We start from the raw sequence: 18884 nt of genomic DNA on the forward strand, positions 1-18884 counted from the left end.
TGGAGTTTCTCATTAATATTTATGCTTCAATACTTGCTGATAAGACTTTTTGCTGAATGGACGCTACGAACACTCATGTCCCACCTTACTTGCTGCCACACTTTTATATGCATCTCTTGATCTGGACACTAAAGTGTTTGCTAGTCCCTTTAGCAACATGTCTGTTAAGTCTTGTTTTTGCTCACCTTCAATTCCTTTGCCTAAATATTTCTATTCACCCATTAAGATGTCTTTAATGGTACATTCACTTTCTCTATATAGTCTTCCTAACACCCATTGCAAAGGTTGTAGCTCTTTCCTTCTGTCTCTAAAATGCTTGGAGAGATTTCTGCTATGACACAGGACATACTGCATTGATTGCCCTCTTTACCCCCTTTCTGGTATACCCCGTGACCCAACAACTGATTTATGAGCAAAAGCTGGAACAGTATCTAACTCAGGTTTGCATACTAGCAGCTAGGCCAGTGTTTAGCATTAAGAACATCCTCCAAATATTTCTAAATAAAACGAACAAATAAATCCTCATGGGATTTTTATTTTGCATCCCAAATTAGCAAATGAAATCCAAGTAAGGAGCAGGACCGGCTCTCCTTGCTTCCATAGGGCTTACTCAAGTTTATTACTTTGCCTTTCTTCTGTTTGTCAGGCCAAATCAGGTCTTGAAGACCCAACAGCTCTTTTTCTCTTCTGTTAAGGTTTAGTCAGGAAAATAAAATCCCCACGCCTTAGCTTGACCTGCAATGCTTACAGTTACGATTTTGGAGGGAGTTAAAAATATTGGTGAATAAATTGCTGTGTGCTCCAGCACACGAGCTCCTTGCCAGATTTCTATGGCCTGGGGTACTTCAAAAGATCTTTTTTTCGCTTTTCCCAGGTATCTCTGTCAAAAAGAGTTTGCCAAGGAGCCAAATCCTTCATCTGTTTATGGCTTTACAGCCGATGAAAAATGCAGGATCATTAGAAACTAATTACTGGTTTCATGGCAATATTTATCACAAAAGCTAATTTGATGTTCCAGAAGTCACTTTGGTGGCTAACTGAGCCCATAACCAAGAAGTATTATAAAGTTTTTTTTTTTTTTTCATTTTAAAGTTATACAACTACTTCACTAACAAACTGAAACCAGTCACAGAAGACAATAGACTAGCATGTCTTGACATCTCAATGGTTTCCATCTGGCCTAAGTAATTTTTGAAATAGTTTGTTTCAAAAGCATTCCTCTCCACTTAGAGGAAGATGTTTCAAAGATTCACATATGGAAAATTCAATTGCGTATGCTTTTTCTGTATCCTGAAGAATTGATTATTTTTAAGTGCAGTTAAATAGCTTACTCATATAAAAAACATAAAGATAAATTCAAATAGGACTGCAAATCCTAAATTTCAAGATCTCTGAACTATTTGCTGACTCCTGTGTTTTCCCACAGTTGCTTTTACCTTCTTTGCATATGTTGTTGCCTTCTGAACGTGAAGCGATTTGCATTTGTACTCGATTCACTTATACTCAGTCAATGAACAGGTGCTTCAAATCCAAAACGTTATATTTTAATGTTTAATTTAGTTTTAGAGAGACAATGCATGAGAAAAATTATAAAAAATTAAAATGCACTCAGAAGAAATAGACTTTAAATAGAAAAAGATTAGAAGAGAAAAAGAAGGAAATTATATATTAATAAAAGGTTCAATACAGTTAGAAGATATAACAATTGTAAACATTTACACACCTAATGCCAGACCAAGAAAATATGTAAAGCAAAACCTGACCAAACTGAAAGGAGAAATAGACAGTTCTAGAGTAATAGTGGGAGACTTCAGAACCTAACTCGGAATAATGGCTAGAACAAACAGAGAAAATAAGTAAGGAAATAGAAGACTTAAATAACATGAGAAACTAACTGTATCTCACAGACATATACAGGACACTCTGTCTACCAACAATAGCATTGACATTCTTCTCAAATGCACATGGTACATTTTCCAGAATATGTTGGGTTACAAATTCAGTCTCAATAGATTAAAAAATGTAGTTATCATACAAAATATTTTCTCTAATCACAACAGGATATGCTAGAATTCAATAATAGAAGTAAAGTGGAAAATTCACAACATCGTGGAAATTAGACAATGAACTCTTAAACAACCAATGGATCAAAAAAAAATCAAAAGTGAAATTAGAAAATACGTAGAGGGGCCTGAAAACGAAAGTACAAAATACCATGACTTATGGGATATAGCAAAAGCAGTGTTAAGGGGAAAATTTTTAGCTATAAATGTTCACATTAAAAAACAAGAAAGATCTCAAATCAATAACCTAACTTTGCAACTTAAGGTACTAGAAAAAGAAGAAAAAACTAAAGCCAAAGCCACCATAAGAGAGAAAATAATAAAGTATAGAAGAGAGATAAATGAAACAGAAAAATGATAGAAAAAATCAATAAAACCAAAAGTTGGTTCTCTGAAAAAATTAATAAAAATGACAAATCTTTAGCTAGGTGGACTAAAAACAGCCCTCAAATTCCTGAAATTAGAAATAAAGATGGGGTCATTTCTACAGATTCTACAGAAATAAAAGGATTATAAGAGAGTACTATGAACCACCATAAAACCATAAATTAAATAACCTAGATGAAATGCATAAGTTCCAAGGAAAACAAAGCCTACCAAAACTAAATAATGAAGAAATAGTATGTCTGAATAGAACTACATCTATTAAGGAAATTGAATCAGTAATAAAAAATCTTCCAACAAATAAAAGCCCTGAACTTGGTGACTTCACTGGTGAATTCCACCAAACATTTGAAGAAGAACTAATATCAATCATTTTCAAAATTTACCAAAAAAATTGAAGAGGAGGGAACACTTTCTAATGCATTCTATCAAGTAAGCCTTACCACAAAACCAAAGCCAAAAATACTACAAGAAAATAAAATGACGGACTAATATCCTTTACTAACTGTGATGTAGGAAATATTCGACAAAATACTAGCAAACTGAATTCAGTAACATACTAAAAAGATTATACACCACAACAAAGTGAAATTTATTCCAGAATGCAAGGATGGTTTAACATATAGAAATCAAGCAATGTAATATATCACATTAATAGAGAAAAATAAAAGCCACGTGATCATTTCAATTAATGCATAAAAAACATTTGACAAAATTCAATAACCCTTTCATGAAAAGAAAAAACCCTCAACAAAGTAGGGATAGAAGGGAACTATCTCAACATGATAAAAGCCATATGTGAAAAACCCATAATGAACATCATACTCAGTGGTGAAAAATTGAAAGCTTTTCCTCTAAGATCAAGAAAGAGCAAGGCAAAAATGTTCACTTTGCCACTTCTGTTCAACATAGTATTAGAAATTGTCACCAAAGCAATTAGGCAAGAAAGAGAAAGAAAATTCATCCAAGTTGAAGAGGAAGAAGTAAAACTATCTCTGTTTGCAGACAATATAATCTTATGTGTAGAAACTCTAAAGATTCTATGCAAAAAAACTGTTAGAACAAATAAATGAATTTAGCAAAGTAGCATGATACAAAATCAATACAGAAAAATCCGTTGAATTTCTATATATGAATAATGAACAATCGGAAAACAAAATTATGAAAACAATTTTATTTAAAATATCATCAAAAGAATGCAATATGAATTAATTTAAGGAACGGGTTGAAAGATTTGTACAATAAAACTATAAAACATTGTTGAAAGAAATTGAAAAAGACATGAATAAATGGAAACATTCCATGTTGGAAGACTTAATAATGTTAAAATGTCAATACCACCCAAAGCAATCTACAGATTAAATGCAATCCCTATCAAAACCCCAAATACTGTACAATTCCACCTCTATGAGATACTTACAGTAGTCAAAATCGTAGAGAGCGAAAGTGGAATGGTGGTTGCCAGGATCTGGGAGGGAGGGGAAAGGGGGGGTTAGTATTTAATGCATATAGAGCTTCAAGTTTTCTAGATGCAAAGAGCTAGAGAGATAGATGGTGTGATGTCTGTACCACATTATGAATATGTTAACTGAACTGTATGCTTAAAGCTGGTTAAAATAGCACCAGTTATGCTGTATGTATTTTACTACAGTACAATAAATTTAAAAACCAGTAAAATGCAGAAGACATTCCTGTATTTATAAAAATTCACTGAAGGGGAGACCAGTGTAGTACAGTGGAACGAACACTGGAGTTGGAGAGGGAGAGAGCTTGGGTTTGAAGTGTGACTCCACCTCTGCACTGAGCCCCAGTGTTTCCATCTATAAAGTGGGATAATAAAACTACTCAAATGAACTCAGGGCTGCTGTGAGGACTCAAAGGGATCTGCGAGAATTCTGTAAAGCAGAAAACTTGCATCATTATCATAATCTCTTCTTCCCCCAACTGGTCTTATCACATCTTAAGTTCACTGTTACGGCCTACACGGGGGTAATGAAAGGCTTCCTGAAGGACAATAAAGTGAGTTGGGTCTGGAAGGACAGTCGGGATTGGGAGAGTAAAAGGGGTAAAATAAAAGCCCAGAGGCAGTGTTAGGGCCTTGTAGATATTATAAAGAAAAAAACCCATTCTACATATAAATATTATGCTGGAAGAACAATCTGTGGCTACTAGCTGCAATTATTTGCCTTCTCCTTGATTTTGGCACCAATGCAACTGTCCAGGGTCTCATAATTTCTACCTTTCCTGGAAAATTTTCTGCTTTACATATCTATGCATGCTGTTAATAAATTTGTCAAAGGCATGTCCATAGTGTTATGGTTGAAATCTATTTTCCTGAATAAAGGCCTAGCTAGAGATGCCAGGAGATTCTCATATTATGCCTTATGATACTTCCACATTCTCTCTGCTTACCTTTAAATTTTGCTTTTGTATTGTTGCCTCTGTTGAAACCAGAGATAGGCTATACAGAATAAACACTGAATGAGGAACGAGGATGACCAAGGCCCTTGTTCTGGACTGGTCACCAGCCACCTGTATATTCTTAGGTGTGAGATTAGGGGACTCCTAGGCTCTCTTCTGAGTTGTTGTTAAGAATCATTATTTGGGTAAAAAGATGTCCTGGGAGAGTTCATTTTATCAAAAACTATTGAGGTTGCTATACCTATCCTCTAACATTAACAGTGTTTTTAGATGTTCACAGGTAAAATATTAGAGGTTTTTTAACCCATGTTTTACCATTTTAACCCCCCACACCCAACCCCCCCCCCTCCACTGTGCCCAGCAAACATCACCTCTATTGGTGGTTGCATGAAAGAACAACTTTCCTTTGAAAAGAAGCCATGTTTTCTCAAAAGAGAAAGATTTCTGTCACTCTCGAGAGGCTGGACATTGTGAAGGGCTCTTTCTCACCTAGAAGCAACTTTAAATGCCATATGTAGTGGTTGTAACCCAACCTGAGACATGCAATTCCTCGGCAGCAGAGGCCACACTTCATTTATTTTTGCACACTCCACAGTGCCTAACACGGGGTTTTGCAAATGGTAGGTTCTCAATTAATCTGTATTGTCTTGAATTCAGCTGATGCTATAAAAACCATTGGGTTTCATTCAGTCCATCTTTCCATTTATTCAGTCAGTTTTGCAAATGTGTAAAAAAAATTCTGAACATCTGTTTCATTTGTGAAAATACATTGGTAGCTTATAGATTTCCAGTAACAGTTCATTTTGTATAAATACCCCATCCTTTTAAAAACCACTCCTCCTTCTATTATTCCCCTGATCACAGGCAAAAGAGGAAGCAAAACCAAAAAAAAAAAAGAAAATCATCACTAAACCATTCCACTGCAACTGTGGATTGCCGAGAAAAAGAGTTAGAATGGGGCAGAAAGAGGAAGGAGATTGCTGTCAGATTTGCTGTTTTATCCTGTTAACTGTGGGCACCATACCCTCTGCACTGATTTGTTCTAAGATCCAAGCCCCCTTGCTGCATGGAGAGGGTGGCCCTCCTTATGAAATTCAAGGAGCACCCCACGAAACAGGCAACACTGTTTGCTTCATGCATCTATAGGCAACGAATGGGTGAAATGCAATTGACAAAGAGGAATAGAGAACCAATATGCCTTCCCCCCAAAAAAAGCCCACATTCTAATATCTTTCATCCTTCACCCCTACCTGGTTCCTTCCTACAAATCTCTCTGTGAGAGGCAGCCCCATGTAACCAGTTCTCTGTGCCAGAAGCCAGAAACCTTACTCTTCTCCTTCTCCACAGACCCCATAAGCAACCAGTCCTCAGACCCATGAAACTTCTTCTCTGAAATATTTCTCAAGTCCCTACTTTCTTTCCCAAGGCTTTCAGTCTAGTTCTGGCCAAACTTTCCAGCCTTGACTCTCACAGCTTTATCCTCGAGCCACAATTTGCAACTGCACTTTTTCATGAATCCAGCCTTTGTGCACATTCATCTTTTCCTCTACTTCTTCTTGTCTGGAAGAGCTCTTCCTTTTGTCTTCTTCAGACTCACCTTTAGTATGGAGCATTTCCAGCTCACCTCAGCTGCAGACTCTCACAGCGCTAATCACGTTGCAATGCAGTCATTTGTAAATGGCTCGCTGTTTCCCGGACTGACATGGGAGCTCCTAGAGATGAGGGCCTGGCTCCCCATCTCCATTTCCAAGGACTCAATGGGGGTCTTTCACATAGACTAGAGATTTCAACCCTTTCTATCTCATGGCACACATAAACTAATTACTAGAATTCTGTGACACACCAAAAAATATATATTTTTTACCAATCTGACAAAATATAGGTATAATTTTGATTGATTTATAAAAAACAATAGTAATTACCTCCCTTTTTTTTGTTCCAAAGTGACTTTTTAAAAAGTTAGGTACCTATACTTGTATATAAAGATTTATGGTACTAAACATTAACCAATTAGATGTAACCTTATTATGAGATGTGACCAGTAAGATGCAACTCCATTATGTGACCTATATATTTATGATTCAAGACAGGGGCATTCACACCATACAGTATTGTTGTGTTGGCTATTGTCATTTGTTTTATTTGACAGTCTAAAGGAAAAGAGGTCGGTGCCCCTGACTAAATAGTCAAGTACTGCTTGTTTTAAAAATTCTTGCTGCACACTGGTTGAAAATCGCTGACATAGAGCACTAAATCAATCAATACTTGGTGAACAAATAATTTGTGGATGAGGTGAGAGTGTGGGATAGAAATGAAACTATGTCTGGAGCAAAGGAAGTATTGACTCTTCTTCAGTGAACTGTAGATAATTTTTTTAAGTTAACAATAAGTAATGGTGGTTGGTGGTTGGTAAGCAAGGAAAAGAGGAAGGTGAAAGTGTAATATATTCCTTTAGAGAAGGCATAGCTCTCCAGACCTGTTCATAAGACACCTAACGCTGAGAAAGAGGAGAATTAAAACTTCTCTATTATTTCCCTTGCACATGCTTGTTTTTCTTTCTTTTCCATAATCCTTTGCCATTTGGAGGACACTCGTTAATCTGCAAAGCAAGCCCCCTTTCCAGGCCATTAGTGCCAGGACGACGTGAAGTAGCAGCCAGCCTGGGCCATTAGTGCCATGGTCATTTAAAACACCAGCTCACTCAGGTTATTAGCGAGCCAGGGCAATTTGAGTGAACAACCTGTCCAGGCAATTAATGCCAAGGTAATTTAAAGTGCCACACCATCGCAGGCCTGCCAATTAGCAAGGTGTCTTCCATTTTACAAATGGGGTATGCGACTCCTTGGGCACATTTGGGGCCCTCCTTGGGGGCAGGGAAAAGTGTGACCACTGCACAGCTCTCACACACTGTCTATGTGGTTGGCACTACTACCTTTGGGCATTTTATGGACCACAGATCTATGCATGGATGCTGAACCACAAATCTTAGAGATGCTGGCTTCTGTGCCCAGTGGCATTCTGTACAAAGTGTAAGATCCTTCCCCACAGCCCCAGAGCACATATTGTAATGCAGATTCCACTCCTGCAGATACTCTGGGGGAGAGAGAGCACGATTCATGGCTTCTACAAGTGGCCCCGGAGAGTGCCAGTATGTGCCAGCTGCCTGGGTATCACATAGACCAGCCACACTTTTGGCACGCCAGAGGAGTTTGGGTGCCATCTCCCATTTTCTGCAAAACCCAGCCTAGAAGCACAGATGAGTTCAGTGTTCTGAGGTGTTCCTGAAAAGATTAGTGCTGTTTGTCTGTCACGGACATCGTGATTGAATCTGGGGAAGTTTGGGGAAGGAGCAGGGGCCGGGCAGCTGGCTCAAGGGGACTGCTTTTGCCTGCCTGCCGCCTGCCTCTGAGCTGGCTTACAGAAATGTGGCTCTTCCAGGTCAGCTGTGGAATGCAGGGTCAGGAACCATAAACTGCAGTGTGAGATGAGGGCTGTCAGCTTAGCGGAAGGCAGAAAGCATCAATCATTTTTATGAGGTGCTCTGACCTTGTGGAATAGCCAAAACAACTCTGCAGACCCTAAAATATTCTTGAGTTACTTATTATCATTCTAATAATTATTCAGCATGAACAAAACTCTTTTGCTGAAATATATCCTGTACAGTCCTTTTTCGGTTATCACAATTAATCATTCCCATTCAGCAGTAGAGTTCAATCCATTAATTGGAAAACCTTTGTTAAACATCTTCCAGCAATTCCAGCAAGGCCCTAGGAACGCTGTGATGGAGTTAAATAGGAAAGGCCTTTGCCTCCAGGAGTTTACAATCTTATTAGATTTCTCTGTCAAATCCTTTGTGGCACTCCAAGTTAAATACAGATACATTTCACGGATTTCAGAAGAAAGTTGTCCAAAAAAAGACAGCAGAATTCAGGAAAGAATCACAGGAACTCAAGTCAGGGGATTAGAAGAGAAAATAGAGAAGTGAGTCTAAAATGATTCTGTGGTGGTTTGAAATATAACATGAAGCTAATTTCATTTTTCCAGGATTTATTGTTAGTCTAGATCCAGGTCCTCTGATCCTGGGCTACAGCTATTCCAGAATGTTCTGTGGTAGAAGAGCTGAATTCCCAGACACAGGGAACTTCCAAAGGGAAAACTGAAGTATACCAGCAATACATTTGTTTTTAATAGATATTTTCTATATATTAGAGAGAGATTTACCAGGTATTCACATGTAGGTAGATTTCTTGGACTATTTGCTTGTAAACAATAAGGATCTTATTCAACCAGTTCGTTATAAAGACAAATGAACCCAGGAAAACTTTGCTATCTCGATGTCCTACCTATTATTTTCTATTAGCTAAAATTCTTCAAGATCATGATCAAATGCCATCCCCTCCTGGACAGTTTCTTGTAGGAACCCGTATTATTTTGTAATTTATCGTGGTAGTTCTTTCTGTCTTGTATTGTACCCGGGATTTGCATGAACCAGACAGATGAAGTTGTCTTTTACTGTTCACAAACCACTGAAGTTTACAAAAATTCCAATGTTTTCCAGTATTTACATTTCTCAACCTATCTGTTACAGAATGAATTATAACAAAATTTTGTCAAAATAAAATTTTTTTGTCATAAAGTTGTTTTATTTAGATCCCAAACAAAGCAGAGAAAATAGGTTAACTATACATTAATCTATCCACTTAAGAGCTGGGAACCCCAAGTCTGTGGTTCTAGCAAGCAGAAGCTGTGGCAGGGCCAGGTCCCAGATCCCTTAGTCCACCATGGTTCCCCAAGCCTGTCCGACCTGGCCAGCCACAGCCAGGGCACCAGCTGGTCCGCTGGGGACAGGGAAAGGACACGGCCCAGAGGGACTGGAACAGCAGGCAGCCCTCACTGCTTGGTTTTCTATTTAGACTCTATGATTTGTACTTGTAGTTGTTTACGAATGTCCCCACTTTTAAAGGGCTGTGATCGGATTTCTCCTATTTTACTTCCTCACAGTATTCCTAGCACCGTGTTTGACACATATCACTTATTCAGGAAATCTCTGTAATATTGAATTGGATCTGCTTTATTTCTGTAACTTACATATTAAATGCACTAAACTGAACAGGGTACACACAAGGAATGGCTTCCTTTCTTCTCAACCCACACTTCCTAATACCTTTGGGCAAATATCTCTTCACTGCTTCTCTGTCGATTTCTCTGAGAGACCCTATGTTTGCAAAGTCACTTTCAATTATAGGAAATGTCCCATTTGGATACTTAAGATTCATTTTCAGCTATTGAACAGTCCAGTTTAGGTATGTTTAAAATTTTAATCTCATATCCAGGTAAAAATTCCTCCTCTCTTCTTTTCTCAGGCCTAACCATGGTTAGGGAACCTGCCGTAGTTCTTTGGGACTTTAGCCTAGATTCTGAGACAATAGAAGTCCCATCCTACTTATTATTACACTCAACAATCCAAATGATGGGGCAAGAGGCATCTTGGGCATATAATGTATTGTACCGGGTCTACTTGTTTCATGTGAACAAAAACCAAAATTAAGTTTTAGTTTAATATATTTTCAATTGTTAAATTCTTCATGGGTTTATAATACGCTGATGACCACAGCAACCTTTAAGACTTTAATTGCCCAGGTACCAAATCCAAATATTTTTGCAGCACAGAGAAGAAGTGTGCTTTGCAGGGAAGAGGCTAATAAAACTTTTGCTTTGCATTCTGAATTTAGAATTAGCATCTGACAATCCCCTTGGAATTATAACTCTTGCATTGTTACACACTAAATAGCTACACTTGTCTTGTTAATAAAATCATAGTAATTGAGTAGCATTTTCATTAAGGCAGGAGTGTGGTTCATTTTGTAGATAGATGAAAAAACAACCTGAAGATTCCAGAGGCACTCTGTTTTTCCATTCAGGTTGTGCAGAACCCATATTAATGAGAAATTGTTCTGAACAAACCTATCAGCAAGTCACATGCCATTGCCCCTTCTGGGGTCTGCATGACATGAGTCCCTGCCTTGGTGGTTACCAGGTGTTCTGTTTCTGCACTGCCTCATTAGCCGGCAAAATGGCCACACATATCTATGTTAGAGACCCACTTAACATAGCCCAAGTATATAGATAGAACTGCCCCAGATCCAACAGTACTCTGGAGTAGAGGACATGGATTGAGCTTCACTAAAGATGTTCTCCCAACCATACGCATTTAAGACACCCCACCTGTGCACAACCAAGCAAATCACATTGTGCGCTAGGAAGTCCTGATGTAGAATCCAGAATCCAAGTTTGGTAGGGATTCTTTATGAGAACTAGCTGGATAGCCTAACTACCTACAAGGGTGGTAGTCAGGAGTAGGTACAGCCGTACGTGAGCTCCTGAGTGCCACCTTCTGACATGTGCTTGGGCTCCACGTGTGCTCTCTGGACATGTGTGTCTGGTAATAAGACTGAGGTCTTGCAGCCGTGTGGCGGGATATGGATGAAGACAGTGGAGCATGTTGGCAAGCTGTCTGTATCTGAATGAGTGCCCCTGGTCCTAAAGGATGCAGGGGGATGAGGAATAAGCAGCAACTTTGTGTTCAAATAAAAGCCCTCACATGTATTTGCATAGACCATCAGCTTAAAATGAATTTAGGTAGATATGAAAGGAACCCGGTGTGAGGCCAGTTAGTATTTCAGGAGACACTCCGACACCATCCTGGGACTGTAGCACTGTGCCTCTTTGAGCCACAGATATCGTCAGGGATTGTGGCAGCATTGGCAGAGCCCGGTACCAGCACAGCACGGAGCTACGGGGGAAATTTCACATAAATTTTAGCTATCATCCCTACCCTCCAGAGCCTCAAAATCTCCATTTTAACTATTCCCTTGGCAAATATTTATTTGGTATTATAAAAAGTCCTGAAGGGACAAAGAATGTAAATTGTAATCAAAAGGTACAAACTTCCAGTTATAAAACAAATAAATCATGGGGAGGATGTAATGTGCAGCATGGTGACGATGGTTAATGGTTCAGTATTGTGTATTTGAAAGTTGCTAAGAGAGTAGATCTTAAAAATCTTCATCTTAAGAAAAAAATGTAACTATGGTGTGGGCTTATGAAATAGATTAGATATTCATAGAGTAAAACCCTTCAGTCCTTCAGGTCTAGATTTAAAAATACCTGGAGGCTTTGTTTTGAAGTGACAAAGAACTGGGCTGAGGGACAGGATGGGGGTCTCTCTATATAGACAGCTAAAGAAACGTCCAGGCTCTGAGGCCACTGGTGGTCTTCCCTGTCCTCCACCCACTCCACACTGATACCAGAAGACCCCGGCATTTGCTCAAGACAGAAACCTAAACCAGTGAAAAAGTGTTAATTGTTCAGCTTCACATAGAAGGAAGGTATAAGAAATGGAAGGAAGACATAAGACTGCTGTTAAATGAGCAACTAATAATTACTTAAAGAGAAACGGTCCCAGTGGCGTGGTACTTTGGTGTATGGCTGGGGGCAGCAAATGAAGTGCCAGACACAAAGTCTGTCTTTTTGGCCTTCAAAGGTTCCTTTAGTTTCTATCATTATGAAATCTTCTGTTGAGATTTCTTTTCCCCACAAAATCTCTTCTGACGTGAAAGTAGATTACCTTGAAGGCAAAGCACACTAGCCCATGAGTATCTATTACTACTTTAAAGTGGTTTGTTTCCAAACAGCTGGTGTCTCTGACACAGCAGGAGCTCTGAGGCTGGAGCACAGACTTCCTGTGAGCTCAGTGCCCAGCTCTACTGTTACAGGTTGCCAGACCTGCGGTGATCCACTCCACTTCTCAGGGTCTAATTTTCTCCATCTCTAAAGTGCATCTCACATCTCCAGGTTCTCTGTGGTTCCTGCTATTGTCTGGGTAGTTGCCTAAAACTTCACCCAGCTAAAGTGCACGATTCCATAGTTTTTGGCACATACACACAGTTGTTCAACTCTCGCCGCCATCTAATTCTAGAGCATTTCCATTATGACAAAAAGAAACCCCGTATGTATCAGCATTCACTCACCCCTGCACTTTCTGCCCCACCCCTGGAAACCACTGGTCAGCTTTTTCTCTCTATGAAATTGCCTGTTTTGGACATTTCAAACTAATGAAATTATACATCATGTCTGTTTGCCTGTGTCTGGCTTTTTTACTTAGCATGTTTTTAAAGTTCATCCATGTTATAGCGTGTATCCATACCCCATTCCCTTTTATGACTGAATGAGGTTCCATTGTATGAATATACACATTTTGTTTCTCCACTCATCAATGGTGGACATCGGGGTCATTCCCCTTTTTGGCTATTACATGTAATGAGCATCCCTCTATAAGCTTTTGTGTGGACATGTTTTCAATTTTTTTGGGCATATCTTAGAAGTGGAATTGCTGGTTCGTTGTTGCATTTATTTTTGTAGGTGTGTTTCTGGTTCCTTATTTTAGATCAATATTTCTTCTTTTTATTTTCCTCTTGTTAGAACATGTTGTTTTCATTCTGTTGTAGAGGCAAGAACCTCAGTCATCCCCTGGCTGTGCCTTGCTGTGTGTGGGGTAGCTGACTGCAAACTGGGAGAATGGTCTCGCTGAGTTACAGATGGAAGTTCTCTGCTACAGGCGGTCATCTATTTCAACCAGAGCGATTTCTGAGTATCGGGAATGGTGCAGACAGGGCTAGTCATTTCATTTTCTACTACTCGCTGTTACCTCATTCATGCCCAGAAAGTCTCCAAAGGATCATCTCAAATATGGTGCATAGTGTCAAACTCCTGGGTGGCACATTTTAGGGAAAAGCCTGGGGACCAGCCGGGTTCATCAGGGCAAGGATGGAGATGCTTACTTTTGCATTACAAAGACGTGACCTGGAATTTTCTTGCTCATCAGAACAATAGTGGAGGAAACCAGGGGTGGGTCTGACTGGGTGTGCTGGCCATCAGAGTACTTGTCGGCTGTCGGCAAGTCCAATGTCGTGCTGGGGGTTGATAATGCCTGATGCCCAGTGAAAAGGTTCCAGTCAGTGAGGAAACTTGTCTATGCAACGGAAAACCTCTCACTGAGTCTGACAGAGGCAGGAGTGCAAAGCCATAAAGAAAAGAGCAAAAATTTAGTAATTTGTTTGCCAATTACTTGAAAAGTGCCCTTTAAACATCAAGGTACCTAGAGTTGGGGGGTGGGGATCTCAGATGTCATCAAATAGGTTATTAATGTTTCAAGGATTACAGAATCATAAAAGTCAAATATGAAGAGTAGCTATTAGGCTTTCTGATCCCTCAACTGTCAATACCTGTCTGTATCTCCTTCCTCTCTGTGCATCCAGGTAGGTTGTCAGGTCTGGTTTCAAACGATTCCTGTGACTGGGCTTCTTCCTTTGCTGCAGGTGTCTCTTGTGAGATTTGACAGGAAGTTGGCCAGAGTGGTTTCCTAAATCAGAGACATGAGAGGCGGAAGTGAGGATGTTCTGGCGTGAAGCTCAACAGCTAGGCAGTACCTGCTGGGGGAGGAGCAGCTGGAATCCACAGTTTCAAAGACATCATTAGAAGCAGGCGGAGAAGTGGAATGTCTTTTATTTATTGAGAGCCGGTCCTAACACTGGTCCTAATTGGAGTATGCCCGGAGGCCCTCCGCATCCTCTCTAGCTTGTGCTTGACTGTGGGAAGCCCACCATTAGCAAGTCTTTCCTCTGGGTAAAAATATGAATGCATTAACCCTGATAATCATTCACCTTAATATATATTTAATCCTCAGATTCTTTCCAAATAGCAGTTCTTAAAGACAAACTTTTATGGGACTGGGGTTGGAGCAGGGTAGTAGAGTCGAGAGGAAGTCAGTTTTACAACAAAGCGCATTCTGTGGAAAGATTGTGTCTCTGGGTAGCAGAAGGCACGTGTTGAGGAGGAAGATTAAACAATGTGAAGGGCAAGTCCATGCTCACCTTTGTTCTGCAGTCAATTCTCATCCCCTGCACATCCTACATATTGCTGCCAGCTGGTCCAAGATACAGCCTGCCATGGACAGCAGGGGTGACTCTATGTATTTTTTTCTTGACCCAGTTGCCTTCTTCCCGGGCCGACCAGTGCAGAGACATCAAAACAACCATGCCCCTCCATTTTATGTGGAAACCTGAGCAAATTTCCAACTTTCCTCACATCACCGATGGTCCAGCAGGAATCTGGGTCTGCACAGGGAGGATGCAGCCAAACTGTTTATCCCAACATCGGCACACAGCATATTGGGTCCCTTAAAGAGTGTCCTCATCCCCAGAACCTATGAATAGCTACTTTATGTGGCAAAAGGGACTTTGCCAGTGTAATTAGTTTCAGGACCTTGAGATGGGGAATTAGCCTGCAATATCTAGGCGGGACCAATGTAATCACTAGGGGCCTTCAAAGCAGAGAATTATTCCCAGCTGTGGTCAGAAAGAGACATGAGGATGGGAGAAGGGTCAGAGAGATGCAAGGCTGCTGGTTTGGGAAATGCAGCAAGGGGGCCGTGAGCCAAGGAATGCAGAAAAAGGGAGGGAAAGGATTTCCCCCTGGAGTTTCTAGAAAAGAATGCAGCCCTGCCAACACCTTGATTTTAGCCCAGTGAGACTTGTGTTGGATTTCTGACCAACAGAACTGTAAAATATTAAATCTGCATTGCTTTAAACCCTAAATGTGCCATAGTTTGTTAGAGTCGCAGTAGAAAATGAAATACCAACGGCAAGCTGGAGTCAAATTAATCCCTCCTTGTCCTTCATCGCATCCTCCTGGTCACTTCCAAAATAGAGGCTCTCTCACCACCTCCCTAGACATTCATTCCCATTTAGCTCTCTACTTCCTCAGCTACCTTATCCCCCAAACATTTCTATTCTGCCCTTTGAAGCCCCTTTCAATAAGTAACAATAGATACCATCAATTGAGTACTTACTTTAATATATTATCTTACTTTTTGTGCATTAGAAAGGGTTTTATGTATATAGAAACTAAGGCTTAGGGAGGTAAGGTAACTTGCCCAGGTACACACAGCCAGGAGTAGTGGAGGTAGGGTTCAAATTCAGACCCATAGTCCATGTTCTTGGCCTCTCTTCCAAGGTTTTCTAAATGGCAGGTCACACAGCAAGAGCTCCATGAGGCAGAAGGATGGATTAGGAGAAAAGCCAATCCCATGGCCTGTTGTCTGCTTCTGTCTTTCTATTTCCTCATTGCTCTCTGTTGAGGTCCAGGTCACCCTTGAGATCCCAAATTGCAGACTCTTCACTCTGTACCTGCTGTCCTTTTGGGGCTTTTATATCTGCCCATCTAGTGTTCTTGTCTCACAATCCTTTCCTCTGGTACCTCTGTCCTCCACCCACATCACTAACCTACCAACACAGGTCCCTTTCTGGAATGACAGCGTCTGATCTCTAGCCATCGGCCCAGTCTCCTTTCTCCTTTCTACCTTCAGCATCCATTCTTCTCAAAGGCCTTCCATTCCTTGGCCCTCCTCTCTCTCAGTCTTTAGTCCAATCCTGACTTACTGTATGCATATCAAAATCACCTCTTTCTCCCCAAACTGCTGAACAGAGGAACTGGGGGTGGCCATACACCCTAGTGTTCAAACCTCCCCAGGTTGATCCTGATGCACAACCAAGGCCGAGAACCTCCGTTCAAAAGTAGCCTGGACTCTTGGGGGATCCCCTAGCCCCTCTAACCCTCGTTTTACTACTTTCTCTCTCTCTTATCCTCATACTGCCATACCCTGCAAATGCTCCAAAATCTGGGTAAATCTAAAATCTGTCTTCACTATTGTTATAGTTAGAAAACTTGGCACTGCAAGTAACAGAAACCTCCTTCAGCCAAGCTAAGATCATTCTAGAAGAAATTTTTTTACAAGAAAGCTGCAGGGATGCCCAGAAACAGAGGCTGAAACACTAAAGGAAGTCAAGGCCATCATCCATATCATCACCTCCATTTCCCTTCATGTGTCTGCTTCATTCTCTGTTCTTGCTGCCATTTCTCTATGGCAGTAAGAGAAATGGCAGCAAGAAATGGCAGTAAGAGAAAGGGCAGCAATTTCTCTATGTTTCCAGTCCTCATGGTAAGTGACTATTACCAATAACTTTAAAATTTACAGTTTGAGAGAAGGCAGACTGAGATGGCAGCTTTTAGATCTAGTTTTAAATTCCTGATATTATTGGAATTCTCATAGCCCCAAACTGGATCAGGTTCTCGCCCCAGGACCAATCAGCCATGCCTGTAAGGGTGGAGCATGTGGCCAAAACATGGCTGCTCCCCAAATAACTCATATCCTTGCATGGAAGGGACTGGTACAGCTGCAGTTCTCAGAGACTTGGAGGGTGGGAAGGAGAACCATGAAGCCAAAGCAACAGCAGGGTTCTGAATATCCTCGTTGAAGTTTACCCAAGAATGAGAAGTGGTACCATTGCCAAGTTTGTTTCACAGAGTCATGTAGGTCCATTGCAGTGTTCGACAATGGCTTTATTCATTTGTAGTCAGTTGTGCTTGGCCACATAAGCTGATTTTAAACTTTCTCACCATCTTTCCACCATGGCCTACTTTGCAGAAAAATAGAAACCACTGGACACAAAGTCTTTCCACTCTTAGTTACTTCTCACTGAGAAACTGATCTACACCCACCCATGTCCCTGTGGCCATGCCAGGCCCCTTCAGTGTCACATACTTCCTTCTGTCCCTTCCTACTCAGGCAACCCATCCATCTATGATATGTCTTCATCTGCTTTTCCTGCAGGTTCTTACCCCTCCACCTATAACAATAACCATGATCCAAGGTCAAGCTTCTCCTGTAAATCTTCTTATGGCCCTCACTCTCTCTTCCTCACTTCACCATTGGACTTCTGTCTTTAGATTTTAATTTCCAATTTCATCCTCAATGCACTCAATCTGGCCTCTGCCTGCTACTCCCCTCCTAACACCAATCCCTGGTAACCTCTCCAGTTAAGGTCACCAATGACTTCCTAATTGCCAAACCCAATGGGTGATTTCCAGCCTCTGTCTTAATGTGCCTCTCTGCTGTGTTTGACACGATCTTCTAAATATGTCTCGAATCATTTCTTTTCTCTCTGTCCCTGTGGCCATGCCAGGCCCTCTTCAAATCTCTCCTGAACACTTGTAATATTGTCTTTAATGGCTTCCTGGCCTTTAGTTTTCCCCAACTCTTCCTACTGCTATTGAAGTTATTTGTCTAAAACAACATCTGATCAAACCACTCTCCCATTGCTCTCCATAGCCCACCAGGCGGGTTCAAAATCCTTAGCCTGGCATTTAACACCTTTTATGCCATGGCCCCCACCAACATTTCCATCTACATCTTTTACTTCTCTCCTCTTTCCCTGCAGTGCAGCTGGATACCTAGCAGCTCCAGGCCTAGCTGCTGGTAACTTCCTCTATGAGCCGCACTCTTGCACATGCTATTCCTTCCATCACACTGACCTGGCACATTTCTTCGTTTTTACATCTCAACTCAAAGACCTCCTCTTCAGTGCAGCCTTTCCTGACTGCTGCAGGCAGGGCTCATTTTTCTTCTCTTGATGATTCTCATGCCTTCTATCTGTTTCTCAATTGTAGGGCTTCTCATATTGCCTATTTTTGATTTCTTTACACCTCGGCTTTGCCCACAACTGGATCCACGAGCTCCTCAAGGGCAAAGGAGGGGGTTGGATCATTCTTAGTTAACAAATAGGTAATTAATGAATGAATAAATGGGAAGGGGGTATCCATGGAGACTGGGCTGGAAAGCTGTTGAAATAAGGTGACACTAGGTGATCAAAGAGAACAGGCCACAAAAATGTGGACAATCCCTACCCTTTATACTTGATATTTAACCTGTTTGCTTCAGTTGCACATTCCCTGACTAAGTAAACAGTGCCTCCTTCATATTTGCATCTGTTCCCTTTGATAGCTCATATCAAAGTATTGCTAAGCTCCTTCTGACTTCTACCTCTAGTTTTCTCCTTAAAATCTATTTTTGAAAAGCAAGTCAAGGAATTCAGCCGCTGAAAGATCTTCATTGATTTA

Source organism: Desmodus rotundus, chromosome 10 (assembly GCF_022682495.2).
Source record: "Desmodus rotundus isolate HL8 chromosome 10, HLdesRot8A.1, whole genome shotgun sequence".
In the NCBI taxonomy this organism is placed as follows: domain Eukaryota; kingdom Metazoa; phylum Chordata; class Mammalia; order Chiroptera; family Phyllostomidae; genus Desmodus; species Desmodus rotundus.